General features: G+C 33.0%; 1 long non-coding RNA gene across 3 annotated transcripts; it reads left to right on the forward strand.

Annotated features, from left to right (window-relative positions):
• Positions 1–805: 805 nt before the first annotated feature.
• Positions 806–9,795, forward strand: LOC129048661 (uncharacterized). Of its 3 annotated transcripts, none has more exons than XR_008511184.1 (4): positions 806–943; positions 2,043–2,192; positions 7,983–8,078; positions 8,434–8,678. It is a non-coding gene; the product is annotated as an uncharacterized LOC129048661 (long non-coding RNA). The 3 variants fall into 3 exon arrangements; XR_008511186.2 differs by lacking the exons at positions 806–943; positions 2,043–2,192 and adding exons at positions 5,804–5,931; positions 9,688–9,795 and having other exon boundaries at positions 8,434–8,571; XR_008511185.1 differs by lacking the exons at positions 806–943; positions 2,043–2,192 and adding an exon at positions 5,791–5,931.
• Positions 9,796–18,372: the final 8,577 nt, after the last annotated feature.

Below are 18,372 nucleotides of genomic sequence, written 5' to 3' on the forward strand. Positions count from 1 at the left end.
GGAAGTCAGTGTGGCGATTCCTCAGGGATCTAGAACTAGAAATACCATTTGACCCAGCCATCCCATTACTGGGTGTATACCCAAAGGACTATAAATCATGCTGCTATAAAGACACATGCACATGTATGTTTATTGCGGCACTATTCACAATAGCAAAGACTTGGAACCAACCCAAATGTCCAACAATGATAGACTGGATTAAGAAAATGTGGCACATATACACCACGGAATACTATGCAGCCATAAAAAATGATGAGTTCATGTCCTTTGTAGGGACATGGATGAAGGTGGAAACCATCATTCTCGGCAAACTATCATAAGGACAAAAAACCAAACACCGCATGTTTTCACTCATAGGTGGGAATTGAACAATGAAACACATGGACACAGGAAGGGGAACATCACACACTGGGGCCTGTTGTGGGGTGGGTGGAGTGGGGAGGGATAGCACTAGGAGATATACCTAATCTTAAATGGGTGCAGCACACAAACATGGCACATGTATACATATGTAACAAACCTGCACGTTGTGCACATGTACCCTAAAACTTAAAGTATAATAAAAAAATAAATAAATAAAATAAAATAAAAATAAAAATACCTTCCAAAAAAAGAAAAGATATAAGGAGAGGTATTTTACAGTTTTTCTCTGTAACATCCAAATGCTCTTTTACTCCATGGGGTACTTCACCTACATTTTCATTTGTTGCCTTCATTTTTTGTCTTTGTAATTGTTCTGCAGGCTAGTTGATCTTGACACTAATGCATTCAGAAGGCTCCACTGTGGAGTAGGGGGTTGGTTGCTTGGCAACCTCACAAAACAGCAACATTGCTGGGCCTCTTACCTATAAGAGTCTTGTTTGGGGAGAATCTAAGGCATTATGCTACTTCTAACTCTTCTCCTTAGGCCTCAAAAAAACAGAGATTTGAATGAATACTGAAGGTATTTAAAAAGGATTATCGTGATTTTTTTTTCAACTCAGAATATTAATGTCTTATTCTCAGGCTTTAGGTGGTATCTTTAAAAACTTCCTTTGGCAGTTTTTAAATATCAGATTAGTGTTCTATTAAGGTCTTAAAATATGAGCCAAGTCAAGAGACTAACACATTTATTTCTCCTATTTTTGGGTTTCACTAACTGACTATTCTAAACCACATCTTCATAATTGTTTATAATTGTTTATAATTCATAATTGTTGTGTTGTACATTCAAAGCCCATTGTGAATATTAAGAAATATTACAAGGCTATTGTAGCATTCGATAATTCAATTTTGTCACTATTTCTATTAGGTAGATATTGATTATGATCTAGTCATAGGGGAGAGAGGAAAGCTAACTTTCGCTGTTAGATTTGGTTCATCGTGGAGTTAGTAAACTTTACTCTCAATTAGAGGAAATCATCTCATCAAATAGGAGATAATCCCTCTAGGAACACATGGACACGATTTTATTTTTTTAAAAAAACTATTGTGCATTTCCTCCTCTTCTGGTGTCATCTCAACACAAGAGAGAGTTGATTTGCTAGGAAATATAAAACAGCTTTTTAAAATGTGGTCTGCACTATTAGAACAATTCTCTTCATTTGTGTGTGTCTGTGTGTTTTCCTTGAATCCAAGGAGATGATGAAGAAACATTCACTTTTTACTAGTAATAGTAAATGATTTACTAGTAATAGTAAAAAGTACTATTTACGAGTAGCAGTAAAGGTCAAACAATGGTACATATGTGATTCTTCCAGGGCTTTCCCCAGAATGATGTGTTTAGATAACAGACAGACACAATTTTGTCTATTTATATAGCATGTATATTTTTTCTTGTGCTCATACGTATTTTCATATGCTGTTAAACTTCTGTATCATTTTTATTATGTACATATTTGAGAGTAGCCTTAAAATCTAGGTTATTTATTAATATTTGTAATGGAAAGGTAATATGGGCACTTAGTAGGGAAATTTGTCATGGGGAAAATACCAAACTAATTATTTAATTAGAAAAAAATTCTTAAGTTTTCTTTTTTATACTTTTTTTTTTCATTTGGTAGATGAGATCTATTCACTGAAGCTGTTTACATAACTAAGGCAAGTGGAAGGAATATGGAATGACTACCCAAACAACACCAGCCTTCCTTTCTGAATATATCATCCATCACTTTCTTAATTAAACTCCCCAAAGAGGGTCCATGATAAACACGGTAATCATGATTTCCTTAAAATATAGTAAATTATACTATATTTTAAATTAATATCATTTACGAACACTGTTATGGGGCATGTTCTGCCCTCTTAGAACTATTTTATTTTTATTCACAGTAAGCAGGTAGCTTACTTTCTTCAATATGTTATTTCAAAGAACTCTTTGAAAATAGGGTTGTCATGAATTAAAATTAGAAAAGTAGCAATTTTCTTTCAAAACTGCTTTGAAACCTAACACACAAACATAGTCATATACACATGAATAAATTTATTTTAGACAGAAAAGTACATGATGTCCCTCTTAATATAAATCTTGAACTTTATACTGTAAAGGAACAAAGCTGGGCTGTATCAAAGTGTTAGTTATGCTCTGAGGCTTAGGACTGTTGTTGTTGACAATACATATTATGAGAAAATAAATTATTTTAAGAGCTGGAAATCTTTTTTATTTCCTAACCATTAAGAGAGGTATAGAACACTCAACGGAAATAAAGAGGTATAACAAAGCACAGAAGAAACTGTGTCTGAAAACTATGGTTTAATAACATTGCATTTACTGTTTGGTTATCTTTCCTATGTATATTAATTCAAATCTCCAGAAACAAAACTTCAGCAAACTTGTCTTTGCAACCTGAATGATCCAAACGAATCCCATCCATTAATAGGGCTTTACTTGATCACCAGACTGTTACCTAAATTTGTTAAAGTCCCTGGGTTTTAAATTATAAGCAAGATGATGCAACATTTCATGGTTCAACCGTTCAACTTTAGTTTCACAGATTAAGCATATTATATGGTTTTAGTGATATAATGAGGAAAGAATAGGCAGTCATTTGTGCATCGGAAGCTGAACCCATAAATGCCTGGTCACCTTTGATACAAAACAGTTAGCAAGTCTATTGCAGTTTTGCAGGAAAAAAAAAATCTCAAAATAAGTTAGAAGAGGTGGGTGTGGAGAAATGCACATGTGTTAAATATTTAAGTGAAGAAAATCTGTAAGGATTAATGATACACTTGGTGGAGAATAAGAAAGAAGGAGCTATAAATGATGCCTTTTAAGTCTCTGGGTTAAGAATCTTTGACATCTTAAATAAGGAATTTATTATGTACACACACAAATATATTTGACATGAGATCTGTCTTCTTAATTCATGTATTCTGTTTATTATGCTTGTTTCTGCATTTTTGTTTTATCCTCTGCCATTTCTAGTTTAATTATGGTTGTTCTTTCAAATTTCTATTTCCATTTGTATTTTCATTTTGTGGATGATCAACTTCATATTTTTAACAAACCCTTTTAAATTAGTTTTTCTTTGATTACTTCTCCATTTAACACATTTTACCTACACAGCCTCCCTTCCTGAAATTCCAAATCTGTTGAAATCTAGAGTTTTTATTCCAGATTTGAATTTTTAAAAACAGCTTCCTTTTCAAAATCTTTTCTTGAAAATTCAATGAGTATTTATGATGTAGTAATTGAAAATATTTTACCATAATTTGATGTTTTATCTACACTACACAATTCTTTTTTCATATAAAGTTGTACATCTCCTCTCCTTGTTATTTTGACTAGAGTGATTCCTTGAGTAGTTGTGTATTTTTATTCAACTAGAAATGGCAAGATTCTATAAGATGGAATCTTTGTTGTGATCACAATAGTGTTAAATATGACAAGCCCAATAATTGGTACATAGACATGTCAAACTTGCTTAAATTTGTGAAATAAAGTATATTTTTATGTTATCATATATTGAAAGAAATCTGTTGTTCAAAATATTTACCTTTCAGATATATCTAAATCTGGTTTTTATTTATTTTTATAATCATCTTAGATTAGATATGTAATGGGAGAGAGTTTAATTTACCTTCTGAAATACTTGGTTTTAAAATATAGATGCTTGACACATTTTCTTTTAATCCTATTTTAATTCTAATTATCTTAATCAGAATACATTCAAATATGCATAAAAGTATTTTTTAAGTAAGATGGACTATAACTTGATAAGATTTTTAAGCTTATTAAGCTTGTTAAACTTTTAAAAATCTTACATCTTCCTTCAGGTAAGGAAATTACCTCCTAATGTTTTTCTGAGTACTTGCTTCAAATAGATGCTTGAGCTCTCTCAATAACAATAGAATCAGTAGAATATCTGAGTTGTAGTCAAGGTATCTATCTATCATCTATCAATCTATCCATCCATCCACACACACATACATACTAGCTACAAGTTGCTTCTTCTGTCCCAAAAGGTTTGTGAGTCATTGTAGTTAATATCAAGTTAAATTAGGCATACTTTTTTACTAAAAATATCACTTGGGTTTTATAGAATGGAATGAGAATTATGGAGATGTCAATAACTGGTGGTGAACAAATTAGAAGTTAGATGTAAGACATATAATATCGAGATTCTGCTCAGTGTTGAACTATTTCAACTTTTGCTTCCAAATGGGTACACTGGTGTTATAATGCATTTCACTTTGAAATTCTATTCTCAGTAGCATTTCCTTTGAAATCTCAATAAGCGTGCTGGATAGAAGAGCCTTATGTATATGTATTTATAGGCAAATAGAGTTCTACTTGTATTTATAAATATGAATGGTAAAATATATAGGTATGCCTAAACAGAGAAAGACAGTACTTACTATAGACACAAACACACACACACAAATATAAATATACATGGCTTCCCTGTTGACATAAAATTTGAGCATGTTGTTCGATACAATTTTACTATTCATATCATGGTCAGTCTACCATCAAAGGTTATTGCATGCCTCATAGCTCCCCTTAAAACAATAAATAAGCAAATAGATGTTAACCTAATTATAAGTGGCCTACATGCTTTTCACATGTTTAGCTGTAGAATTCAGAAACACATAGTCTTCTGTGAATTTGCGTATCTTTTCTTTTAACTCAGAACTACCCAAATGAAATATTTTTTAAAAAACTGAGCCAAAGTGTTTATTTTGAAACTAGAGCTGTTACTTGATTGCATTCCTCTAGAACTAAACTTGAAAAATTTAATTTGGCAAAGCAATTCAGATTTCTGCAAAGAGGTTTACTCGAACCAGATAAAAATCCTTCCAGGGAAGTGAATAAAAAATTATGTTATGATGGATTTTCCAAACATAACATCTGGAATTATTCTCCCTTAACTCTATGGATTTGTTGATAATATCTTAAGATGAGGTATATTTTTTATAAATTCTGTACTAACTACAAGGCTTTATACAGTTTGGGTTTTCAATACATTTTAATTGTTATGAATGTTTTCAGTGAGCAGATATACATCCCTTGAAACTCTCGTCTTTTAATATGTGTTGTATATATATACATATGCATCATGTAACTCCCCTAGCATCAGAAAAGCACATTTACTGATAATCTTTGAGTTTGTTTCTACTTATGAAAACTAGTTTTATAGAACATTTGTGCTGAAAGTGTATTGCTACTGTCTGAATGTTTGTGTTTCTCCAAAATTTATATGTTGAAAACTAATCTCCTAACGTGTTGGTATTAAGAGGTGGGGTCTTTGGAAGGTTATTAGGTCATAAAGGTGGAGCCCTTGTGAATGGGATTGATGCCCTTATAAAAGAGGACTGGGGGAGTTTGTTGCCACCTTTTGCGATGTGAGAACGCACATTGAAGGCAGCATCTTTACAAAATGATCCCTCACTAAACACTGAATCTACTGGAGACTTGATCTTGGAATTTCCAGATTTGTGAATTTGTGAGCGGTAAATTTCTGTTGTTTATTAATTACTCAGTGTCAAGTATTTTGTTAAGGTAGTTTGAATAGACTAAGACAGTGGTTCTAATCATACTTTAAGTTCTCCACTTCATTGTATTATTTTAGTCATTGAAAAAAATATGTATTCACAAGATGTCAGGAATTGAAATGCCAAGAATATGCCACTAAAACTATACAGAATTTAGTAGAAAGAAAACATGAAGGAAATAAGACCAAATGCTGTGAAGTGAATTGCTCATTGCCTTGTGATGTCAGAACAGTGGTATGTTTTATTTAGTACTGTATCTCAGTGTCCAGGCTGGAGCTTTTGTTGAATAAATAAATAAATGGTAAAATAACTGCAAAGCTAGAGTTAGAACCTAGACCCAGACCCAGTCTATTACACTTCCAACTGCCTTGTGATTGCCTTGCAGATTAAAGTATAACCGATATGAATAAAGAAGTCAATGACTGTTTAGAAGACAAAACAAAACTCTCTGAACCCCATGGAAATATCCAGACACTTAGAATTATTAACCCTTTACTACAAATTAAAGATGCTCACTAATGTTATCTTGTTGTCAATCTGATTTATACTGCTAAATTGAAATAACATACATAAATTATATACACATATATTCAATAGCTAGATATAAAAATCTGCTAGTGCTTACAGAATACGTTTCTCTTATGTAATATAGTGGTTTCCAGACTGAGCGTGTGCATGATGATCCCTTAAGATGCTTGATGAATATTTTATTTATATTTATTTTTATCTACATTATATAAAATTAAACATATCTAATAATATTTATATAGAGACTGGCACTCTCATACACGCATGTTTTCTGTAGACAGCTTTATTTTTGTTAATTTTATTCCTTTAATGCAAACTATACCTACCCTTGCCCCCCTTCGTCTAGGTTATGAAAGTATTTAATAATTCTGCATTGTGAGCCCAGGCTGAGCCATAACACACATATTGTTGTGACAATGGGCATGCTTATGGCTCTCTTTCATGTCCCTGAAGAAAAACACTGCTGAAAAATATGTTTTTTGTCTTTTCCTTCTTATTTCAAAGATGTTATAGTAGGCTTTAGATGCATTTTTGATTCTCTGTCACAATATAGGCTGTTGAGAGTCTGGGTGAAATGACTGATCCTGAAGTAGGACACCATCAGTTAGCTTGTCATATGTGATATTTATCTTCAGAGCTGAAAATTCACAGGGATGACTATATAACTATTCTGAGATACAACAGAATATTCAAATATTCAATGAAGTAATTTTCCTAAAAGAAGCACCTGGGAATAGAGGGATATTTACAAAAGTTTTATGTGTTTGTTCGGTAGCCATATAAAATTATTCAAAATGTATGTCAAGCTACCAAACTTTGAAATTTTACTTGAGAAACGTTGCCCTAAAACTATTCATTCTATGCTCTCAAAACACTAGGATTTGCTAAAATTTAACTTGCATTTATAAAAGTATACTTTTTAAAATAACATTATTGTTATTCCTTATAAAATCATAGCTATCTAGAGTGAGATATGAAATCCCACACTTGTGTACATCTTTGTCATACTAGGACTGCTAGTACTTTGACTTTCTTTGACTTTTAAAAAACATTTTCTTTCTATATCAGGTATATTATTAATTTTTTTATGATAGTTTTTTCCTTTAATTGTATGCCAATGTGCAATAGGGATTCTCTCAGGTTTAAGTATATGGCTAGCTACATTTTAAAAGTATTAAGATTATTAGATCATGTGGCATATTTAACACATTTAATACACGTAGAGAAACTTACCTCATTATAACATTTATCACTAGATTTACTTGTTATGGTTACAACTGAAAATTTGTTAAAATCCCACAGAGTCTTTGCAAAAAAAAGAGATTTAAATAAAATGGATAAAATGTAAATTAGGTCCTATTGCTCTATTTCTCTTGGAGAAAAAGTACCAATATTGAATTTGTTCCTTATTAGTACAAGGTGCTTTCAGCATTCTTTCTTATTTCTGTATTTTGTCTGAATTTTCCATGTTTTAAAAATAGGCATTTCACAATCCAAAAACAGTAATGCCTTTTGAAGAAATACAACTCCCAGTAATAGCACAGAGTCTGCTAGACTGTCCCGTCACAGTCAGTGGGGTAAGTGCTTTCTAAAGAGTTTCTAGAAGAGATTGTGTGCTTGTGCTACACAATAAACAGCACTGGCTTCCAATAGAACTTTATGGGCAGGCTGGATGATTCCTGTCCTTTCCTGTGGAGACGTTAAGCATCTTTATTGTAGTCACTCTGGTGCCCACTACACAGAGCTGCTGAATAAGAAGCAACATGACTTCAAAATTGATCCCTGAAAATCCAAATAATTAGTTCCTGTGATAATTATTTGACATTCTTAGTTGGAACCATTTTTGTTTTATTTATGACATATTAATGCTAGGTCAGGTCTCCTGGAGTAAGCAATTTCATGGCTCTTTCTTATTTGTCTCTCTCTTTCAAGGTTGCCTAGATTGATTATGGCATGTTCCTTTGACAAGCACCTAAGGCCCCTGGATTTCTCCAGGCACTCATTAGTGTGACTGCTAATCCCTCTCAAGGCCCTGAAGATACTTCTTTAGAGATCCAGAGTAATTTTCTGGTATTCCATCTAATCTATATTCTAAGCCAAACCATTCTAAATACACTCAGAGTTAATAAAAATCCATCTTGTCCTTTTTATGTGATATAATAATGGACAAACAGAAATACTTGTTTGTTATCTGACTTGATTTATATAAAAAAGGATTTATATACAGACAGAACTGATATGCTTTTATTTAGGTTAGGAATCGCAGAATATCTTCTAAATAATGAAAGTACTTTACTCAAAGGAAGTATGTCTAGTAGATAAAATTATACTTTCTTTATAAGCTTGAAGTCTTAATAATATGACAATGGTTTGGGAAGTGAACACCTTTCATAAAAATATCCCAAATTATAAACATGTTCACTCTTACTTCTGGTATTTGCTGTTTTCTGCATAGTATCATCTTCTCTCACCAGTTATTCTTTCTTTCAATTGTGCATCTACTCTTCCCTTGGGGTGATCTGCATATTTAATCTGTGGATAAGAACAGTCTGGTAAACAAATTATGGGGAATATGAGTATTAAACACACAGGCTCAAGAATTATAAGCAAACCTGTTTACTTCACATTTGGCCTGAGTTTTAAACTAAGATTGACTTAAAATCTTCCTTCAGGGACTTATTTTATTGTAAGCACATTTAGCGTGTGGAGAGTGCTATTAGTTCAAAAGTATGCTCTGTTCAACTGACCGGAGGAGGGAGGGTATGAATCTTTTAACATGAGTGTTCCTTTCATCTTCATTGAGTCTGGAAATAGAAAACATGAATACTAAATAGAAGAGAATAATTCTAAGAAAATATATACCATGCGATTTGTTTATTTCGAATCACCTTTCAAACTAAAATTTTCATAGGTGAGAAACCTGTTGCTTCAAAGTAGTCCTTTGTAAAATGTTCTCAAATCACCTGAGTATATTTTGCATGCATATTTCCTAGTAATGCCATGGAAAATATTTGAAAGGAATAAATTATAGGAAGGCACTGCACAGCTCATAGTTTCATATACTCAGGTCGTTGATAAAAAAAATGAAGAAAAATATTAATAGAGAGTCAATATAGCTTATTCATAGAATGTTACATTGCCTGTATTCAAATCACAGCACCACTGCTATCTGTGTGTCTCTGGCAGGATATTCAAGCTCTCTTTGTTCCTGCATCTGAAGAATGGATTAAGAATAGCACCTACCTTAGGACTTCTTTGAGAATAAAGTATTTAATGTACAGCCCTCAGAAGTGTGCCTGCCTTAGAGTAAGAACAGGTCTATCACTTTGCACAATGGGGAACCATTTGGGTTGAATTCTTTGTGATTTGTGCCTGTTGGAACACAGCATATTGTGTGACTGGTGTCTTGACGTTCTACTACAAAACAGTCTTGTATACCATGATGTAAATTAACTGTTATTATTATTTTGATTTATGCTGGGGTGACCTTATTTCTTGGTTTGGTCAGGACAGTCTTGGTTTATTTCTATCTTCCTGATAAAATTGTTAACAACCTCTTTCATTCTCTGAATCCATTTATTCAAGCTTGTTTGAAAGAAATTTGCTAGCCCATTTGTTTAGAACTTTAATATAGAGTATTTTACTTTTATTTAAATCTCAATATATTTAGATTCAGACTCCAAGTCTGCATGGCCTATTACACGGCAACTTTCTACAAAGATATTCACTTGGCTTGGGACAAGTGAATGTTTGTTTATTTCCATTTGGTTTTGCCAAAAGATTCAGATTCTTATTTTATAAGGCTTTACAAAAGTATTTTGACATAATTTCTTCATTGCTAATCAATCTAGTATCCCATATATAATTATTATTTCTAGACAATTGAGAAACAGTATACACTGTTTCAGCATTACTCAAAAGTTTTCACATCATTACCCCTATGAAAAGTAATATTTACACAGAAGACTTAACTGAAATAAAAGGAATTTGGAGGCATTAATAAGAAAGCCAATAACACAACTTATCACATTTTCTTAAAATTGATACCATTATAAGAAAAATAAATACTAAAAAAGACATTAAATATTGAATTATATAAAACTTCCAAAAAATATTTTTATTTTTGAAAGGAAAAACTGGGGCTTGTTTATATGAACATAATTTTATACAGATTTTATTTTTGTAATGGTTAAATGTAGTTCTGATCAAAGTTGTTTAATCTTTTCACTTTATTTCCAGTTGTCATCAGTGATAAATTTGACACTAGTATGTAGCAAAAATAGCAAAAAGAAAAACAAATTATTTATCATCAGGGATATCCTTACCATTAATCAAAATGTGGTTAAGTTTATTTCTTTAAATTATGTGTCAGGTTATAATTTTTCTTTATATGTAATATTTCATTAAAAATCTTATGTTAAAATTTTTTATGAAGATGGATTTCAAAATCAATTGAACTTCTTCACATCAATAATTTGAAAGTAATTATGGTTTCTCTAAAGCATACACAGTTGTTCTACTAGTCTGTTTTATTTTAAGATAATTTCAAAGTCCCTTCTTCAAAGTTAGATTTCCCCCACATCTGAATTCATAAATTTCATTGGCATATGTTAGTCTATTCTCATGGTCTTGTTCATTTCTATTAAGTTCATGCATGCATTCAAATATGTCACTTTCGTAAACTATTTTTCTTTGTTTTTTTTGTTTGTTTTGTTTTTTTGTTTTTTGTTTTTGTTTTTGTTTTTGAGAGAGAGTCTCATTCTGTCACCCAGGCTGGAGTGCAATGGAGCTATCTTGGCTCACTGCAAGCTCCACTCCCTGGTTCAAGCGATTCTCTTGCCTCAGCCTCCTGAATAGCTGGAATTACAGGCACACCCCACCACTCCTGGCTAATTTTTGTATTTTTGGTAGAGACAGGGTTTCACAATGTTGGTCAGGCTGGTCTTCAACTCCTGACCTCGGGTGATTCACCCGCCTTGACCTCCCAAAGTGCTGGGATTACAGGTGTCAGCCACTGCACCAGGCCAAAAATAGCTTTATTGATGTATAATTAATATACAATAACTACACATATTTAATGTATATAATTTTATGAGATTGGGCATGTGCATATATTCCTAAAGCTATCACCACAGTAAAGTTAATAAACATATTCATCACCTCCAAAAGTTTCTTCATGCCCTTTTGTTTTTATTTGTTTATGGTAAAAACAATTAACATAAAAATCTACCCTTTTAACAAATTTTTAAGTTTGCAATACAGTACTGTTACCTATAGGCATTATGTTGTATAGAAGAACCCTAGAATTTATTCACTTTGCATAATAAAACTTTATAAAATTGAAAACAACTCATTTTCCCCTTTCTCCAACTTCTCGTAACCACTACTCCATCTGACTGTTTGAATCAGAATCTTGTAGAGATAGCTGCACAACACCATGTTTACTGTGACATTATTCAGAAGAGTTAAGATGTGAAAGTAGCCTAAATGTCCATTTATAAATGAATAGATAGAGCACATAACTCTTGAGTATCTTTCTTCTGGAAACCAGCACTTTGCATGAAGCAGTAGAATGCCCATTTTGAGCTTATTTTCTGACATCAAAGCTGAAAAGAGGCAAGTCTAGCACTCTGGGTTTTATAGATTAATCAGTTTGCTATATTTATTTAATTATTCATATCTACAAGGTTATATACATATGAGAGATTCTCTGTGACTAAAATCATGTTTTATTTGCAACTCCATGTTTTCTGAATAAAACTATAAAGACATATCGCCCTCCTCTCATTGCAGCAACACTGTCATTACACACACACACCCAGATTTTCATAACAACTCAATTTTAAAGGATTTATTTACTGCTTTAAAATTTTTGACATATTTCTTTAGAACAAACACACTGATTTTAAATATCTCTTTTCTGGGATTCTAGCTAGTAGTATTAACTGTACTTAGGAACTAAGAGCTGTGGATTCACCAACATGCAATGTAAGCTTTTTAAATCTCATAATCATCTAGATTTGTGTTGTCTTTATATAATTTGGCCATGTTGGTGCTCCATGTTATAAGAATTTGTTTCAACAATAAATGTTGTATTTCTTTGCTAAATTTGTGCACGGTGGCTCATGCCTGTAATCCCAGCACTTAGGGAGGCTGAGGTGAGCAGATCATGAGGTCTTTTTTATTGACTTATAATAAAAATATATCTCTAATTTAAAAAATTTTGTATTACAGTTCTTACTTTCAAAATAATGATTATCACAGTTACAACTACTATTATCATTTTTATTATTCTTTTTTAACTTATCAAGTTACATAATCATTTATACCTCCCTTTCTTTTTGCATTGCTTTTTATTACCCTACTGCTTTCTAACCATAGTTTAAATACAGTCTTCCAGTAGTAAAATCAAAAAATTCAGAAGTTGCAAATTCATAAGTCCCATATTTTTAAAAGAGGACTTATATGCATCATAAAAGATTTCACAGGTTGTGTTGAAATACAATAATATGTTTGTGTTTACTAGTGAAAGAAATTGAAGGAACACAAAACCAAAATCTAGAAGTAGAAAACAAAATCAAAAAGGAAGATGGTACTTATATGGACATTGATAACTTTATTTCTTGTGGTTTTTCTCAAGTTTTGAGCTTTAACTTATCCAGAACAAAGGCTTTTAGTAAAGATTCTAAATGGAAGAATGTTTCTGAGGATGGGCAATACTTTCTAATTTTTGTTTAAGAGGGGTCATTAGGTTATCCTGACATTCTAGCAAATAGAATTGCTGCAGCATTTCAAAAATAAACAAAAAGGAGAATTTTTCTAACAGTTTTCCAAAAAAGGAAGTTTGAAAATCCCAACATAAGGTTGTGTTTTTCAATGGCAATACTTTTTTTCCAGAAGTATTTTGTCAGTTATTTTGTGCTATACACAGATGGCCAATTATTCAGAGAACTTGATAAAGCAATAGATTGTGTAATGTAAAAATAAAGACAAAAAAAGCAAGTGTCTAAATGTCTATGTTATAAATTTTTAGGTTGTATTGGCAGATAGCAGAAATCAAAAGAAAATTCAAAAAAAAAAAAAAGTAAGAGAAAGCCTCATTCTGGTTACAAGGAGTAGGACATAAAATTACATGAAGGTGATTACGAATACAGGTAACATAACAAGGTTTATTACAGTAAAGATTTCTGTCTAGTTTCTTCATTGTCATATTGCTTGTACTCAGAACATAGAACACACAATATTTATTGAATGAATAAATAAATAAATAAATAGATAATGAATAGCCGCCGAGCCTGCCTGATATGAGCCAGAAGATAAAACTAAAAAGAATCAAGGAAATACAAAAATAGGAGACAAAGGTGAACCGAGGTAACAATGATTCCAAGATATCTAAAGTGAACTGAACAAAACTAGGCCACGAAAGAGGAGCAGCTCTGTGGACTCTGAATATCATTATCAGATGATTTTAGTTACTTTATCTCATGAACATTCAAGTTCAGTTGTGCCTAACTCAAGATCAATTTTAGTTTACCTGTAACTCCTAAAATAGTTTTAGGTATAGATCATATGGAGGGAAGAGTAGACATAGTGAGAAAATATTCACTTTCAAAGACTAAGTATAATGACCCAGATTGACTATTTCCATTTATAGCTCCAGGGAAATCAAAACCATTCACTGTTTTTTTAACCTAATGAAATGTCGCATTTGAGGCATCTCACATGCACTGGAAAAAGCTCAGCTTTACTTAAAGGCTCACACATCTTCCGTGGCATTTCTGGAGTTGAGTAGGTTAAGCAAATACCGTACTACCTACCTGCCATCTTAACCTTTCTGAGATAAAACCTTTGTTTCTGCTACAGAAAGATTACAGAAGCCTTTGAGTCATAGTTCTCTTAAGGGGGCAAAAAAGCTCCAGCAACACACAACAGTAGTTACTCTCAGGTCACAAAGAACAGCCCCAAAGGGCAAGCTTGAAAAACACACTCCAGCCACTGTGACATGTGGGGAATGACATTTGAGAGCTTTCCCTAAACAGAAAGCAACTCAGTGATTGCTTCTTCCTTCTATTCTGCACTCTGCTTTTCTGTAGGTCAGTGTTAAACTATTTCAGTGTTTGCAGCTATTGAGAAGGAAACAGTATGCTAAGTCATAATACTTTGAAATCTTTAGCAATCATTATTCCATTCTTTGGAATCATTTCTTAGTCCTCTGCAGTGGATGCTGGCCGGGTCCAGTATAGGCCCAATGAATAAGAAATAGAACGTGGATTCTTACAATTTTGGCACAGCTAAGGATTTCTTCAACTATAATGCAAGTTCCCTATGGGTGAGACTTGTTCATTCACTCGTGTAGCCCTTATTTTTAAAACAATGACACATACTATACATCAAGAAGCATCTGTTGAAGAAAGGAAATAGGTAGACCCTTGTGTACTCACAGGACCTTAACTCACAATAAGGCAGTGAGCTTGTTTCTACTTCATGCTTCATGTCTTACAGTTCCTTACTGTACATCATTGTCCCTCCCTATCTATTTTGTTCTTAGATAGGCAAACACATTTGCATTTCCTCTAACTGGACACTTATAATTGTGATGTTGAACATCTACTTGCTAAGAAAAGAAGCTCATTGCATCCCAAATGCCTACCATAGTGCCTAACAGAGATGGTGCTCACAAACATTTGTTGAGAGAATAATCAAATGTGTATTGTATATATCTAAGATGTATTATTAATGGCAATTCACAAATTTGGCCAGTATTAGTTGAAAACCCAGTGTTTGCAAAGAACTGCATGTGCCATAAGCCAAAGACAGTACATTAAAATGCGGGAAATGATCAAAATCCTCCAGTGACAGCATGAGTGGGGAACTAGATATAGTTAAGACAAATAGGTAAGTAAAAATATGAGGCTTTTTATGCAAACACTTCAGAATGAGAAGAACACAGAAACATTGTTAGAAAAATTTAAACACGGACTGATCATGTTGGGCCAAAGAAGACAGAGATAGCTGATTGAAAGTGAAATAATTTAAACTCAGCTTCAGCGATTGTGTGCATTTGCATGCAGAGGGAGAGAAGGGAATTGCATAATAACAGGATACATTAGTGCCATGCTTTCTCTAGTTCAGCATACCCCAGGAAAACTTTTCTTTTTTCAGATATTCAAATAAACCAAGTTTTGTTTTACTTACCTGAGGGCCTTTGTGGCATGCAATTTTTTTTTTTTTTTTTTTTGACCTGGAGTATACATTGCTTCTCTCCTTTCTCTGCAATTCAACTGATTTACTTTCAGTTCTCAGCTGAAATTTTATTTCTTTATGAAAAACTTCCCTCTTTTACCTCTCCCCCTTTACTCCAATCACTGCCATCACACGCATTAGGCCAGCTTCTTCTGTAACACATCTTTGTAGCATTTCATAAATCTTCATGTGAGATTTGCCATTACTGTAATTAAATAAATCAATTAATTTTTAATTTGCTGTTTACGGTCTTAATTATTTTATCACTGGACTGTTAGTTCCACCCTTGAAAATATTTTATCACTCAAATCGGCAACTAGAATAAAAATATTGACATAGAGGGGACTCATTAAATTCTTATTAAGTTACTAAATGAGCATGAGCTTTTCTTAAATATAAGTCCAAAGATGTCAGCATCCTAAAAATGTTTGACTGATTTGAGTTCCATAACATCTGGGGTAAAATTTGACAGTCCACTATGGAAAGCCTTGAGCCTTGTGGCCCCTGTGATGGCCATAACAACGAACATTGAAAATGCAAGAAACTAAATTATTCTTCCTGCTAACAAATTATGAAAAGGGATTGTTGCTGTTGTTTTAGAAGATGCTCAAACAATTCAACATCATTAATGTTGAATATAGAGCAAAGACTTCTGTCTACTTAATTCTCCAGGTCACTATTTCCACATGGGCCGTCAACATAATTCAGAGTTTAGGGAACTCAGTCCCACCTCATCTTAACTCTGCTATCCCTGTTCACCAAGAAAATGCACTTCTCTCTGGCCAAATCCTATGCGTTCTTATAGCTACCACAACTTGGTTCTTCTTTGTAACACTCCCACCTTCCTCAAGCATCTGCTGTAGTCCTCAGCACATTTTAACTTTTGCATTAATCCTGTTTCCATGTTCTCTTCTTTTCCCAGTGTAATCTCTACCTGTTTGCCTCAATGGCAACTATCATACGTCCCTCTTAAATTATAGCAACTTCCTCTCCCATATCTCAGAGATTTAACAGTCCAGAGGCATTGTCTGCAGTCTTCAGAGTCCTTATCATTAACTTCAAGAAATTACTTTTTCACTTGCTTAAGACAAATAAGCAAAATTAACACACAAAAACCTACTTCACTGAAGGTTTTAATCTCTCATTTTGCTACTGTTGACTCAAACCTTCTGTGTTGTGGTTATTTACAAAGCCTCTGTTACCCATTTCCACTCACTGAAGATTTCTATAATTGAGTCCTAGTCTTCTTATACCCTGATGTCTACCATCATCAGGGTGGTTGATTGTTCAAACAGGTGAACCATATAATAACCAAGCTTCAATGGTTTGTTCTTCCTTCAAATCAAAAACTTGATCTCTTTCCTTTTCAACTCTTTCTATGCCTACTTCTTAATTTCATTTTCTCCACTTCATAATCTATCTCCCATTGCCACACAGTGGAACAATTCAATTACTATGTTGTGATACAACATACACTAATAATACAATAATAATCTTATACTGAAGATAATTTTACAAATAGAATTTGAACTGAATCTAGAATAAAATCTTTAAATCTACCATATTTGCCTTGGTGTCAATTGAAGCTCTCCAAAGCAGGGTGGTTTAAGAGATCAGATACCTATTCATACCAGTGTCTTTTCTCCTTTGAGAACAGGCCTTTAACTTCACTCTGTCACATATGAGCAAATGCTAGTGAAGGCCTGACGTGTGCTTGAATGAAACCAAGCCAAAAAGTCTCTGAGGAAGAAAAAGTGCAGTACAATGGAACAAACCAATTTACTTCACCAGAAACAATTTTATTTTCCTCATTTCCCCTAGAGCAATGCCTGGACACTTGTTTGCTTTACATATAAAATACCTCAAGGTTTCATACAAAGGGTTACCTAAGTCAAAGAAATGTTGATTCCTTCATCAAAGAGGAGAAGTCTCCACCTCTAGTAAAGCAGACTATTACAACTTGAAAATAACATTTTACTTGCTTAATTCATCAAAGTTTTTTTTAATAGAAAAATAAACAGAGAGGAACAGAGAAAGTCAAAGTAAATAAAAAGGAAAAACACACGTTTATACTTACATTTGAAAAGACTCCAGCAACTAACTAGGAAAGTGAAAGGAGGAGGCAGGAGCCCGTGTCGGTCCAGCTGTGTATGCTTCAATCCTACTTCCTGCCTTATCCCTGCACCTGCTACACACTAGACCAGATGTAGGATAGACATTTTTGTGTTGATGAAAATCTTCTATAATCTGTACTCTTCAATGCAACAAACCCTAGTAACATGTGTCTAACGGCACTTGAAAGTTGTCTAATATGAAACAATTGAATTTTAAATGTTATTTTAGTTTAATTTATTTGAATTTAAATTTATATACTCACCTGTGGTTGGTGGCCACCATATTAAATAGCATAACCAGAAACTTTTTCTTTAGGTTTCAATGCTTTCCACTCCCACTCTACTATTTACACTAATGAAATTTGAACTTTTCTTTTTTATTACCTCACCCCTACATTATGTCATTTCCTTTTGTATCTCCAATATTTACTGTAGAGTATGAAAAAATATTAAATGCTGAAAAATATTTATCAGGTAAGTGCTGGAGTAGACAAACTAGAAATTACAACTTCTC

The sequence above is a fragment of the Pongo abelii genome, chromosome 9 (assembly GCF_028885655.2).
Source record: "Pongo abelii isolate AG06213 chromosome 9, NHGRI_mPonAbe1-v2.0_pri, whole genome shotgun sequence".
NCBI classification, from domain to species: Eukaryota; Metazoa; Chordata; class Mammalia; order Primates; family Hominidae; genus Pongo; species Pongo abelii.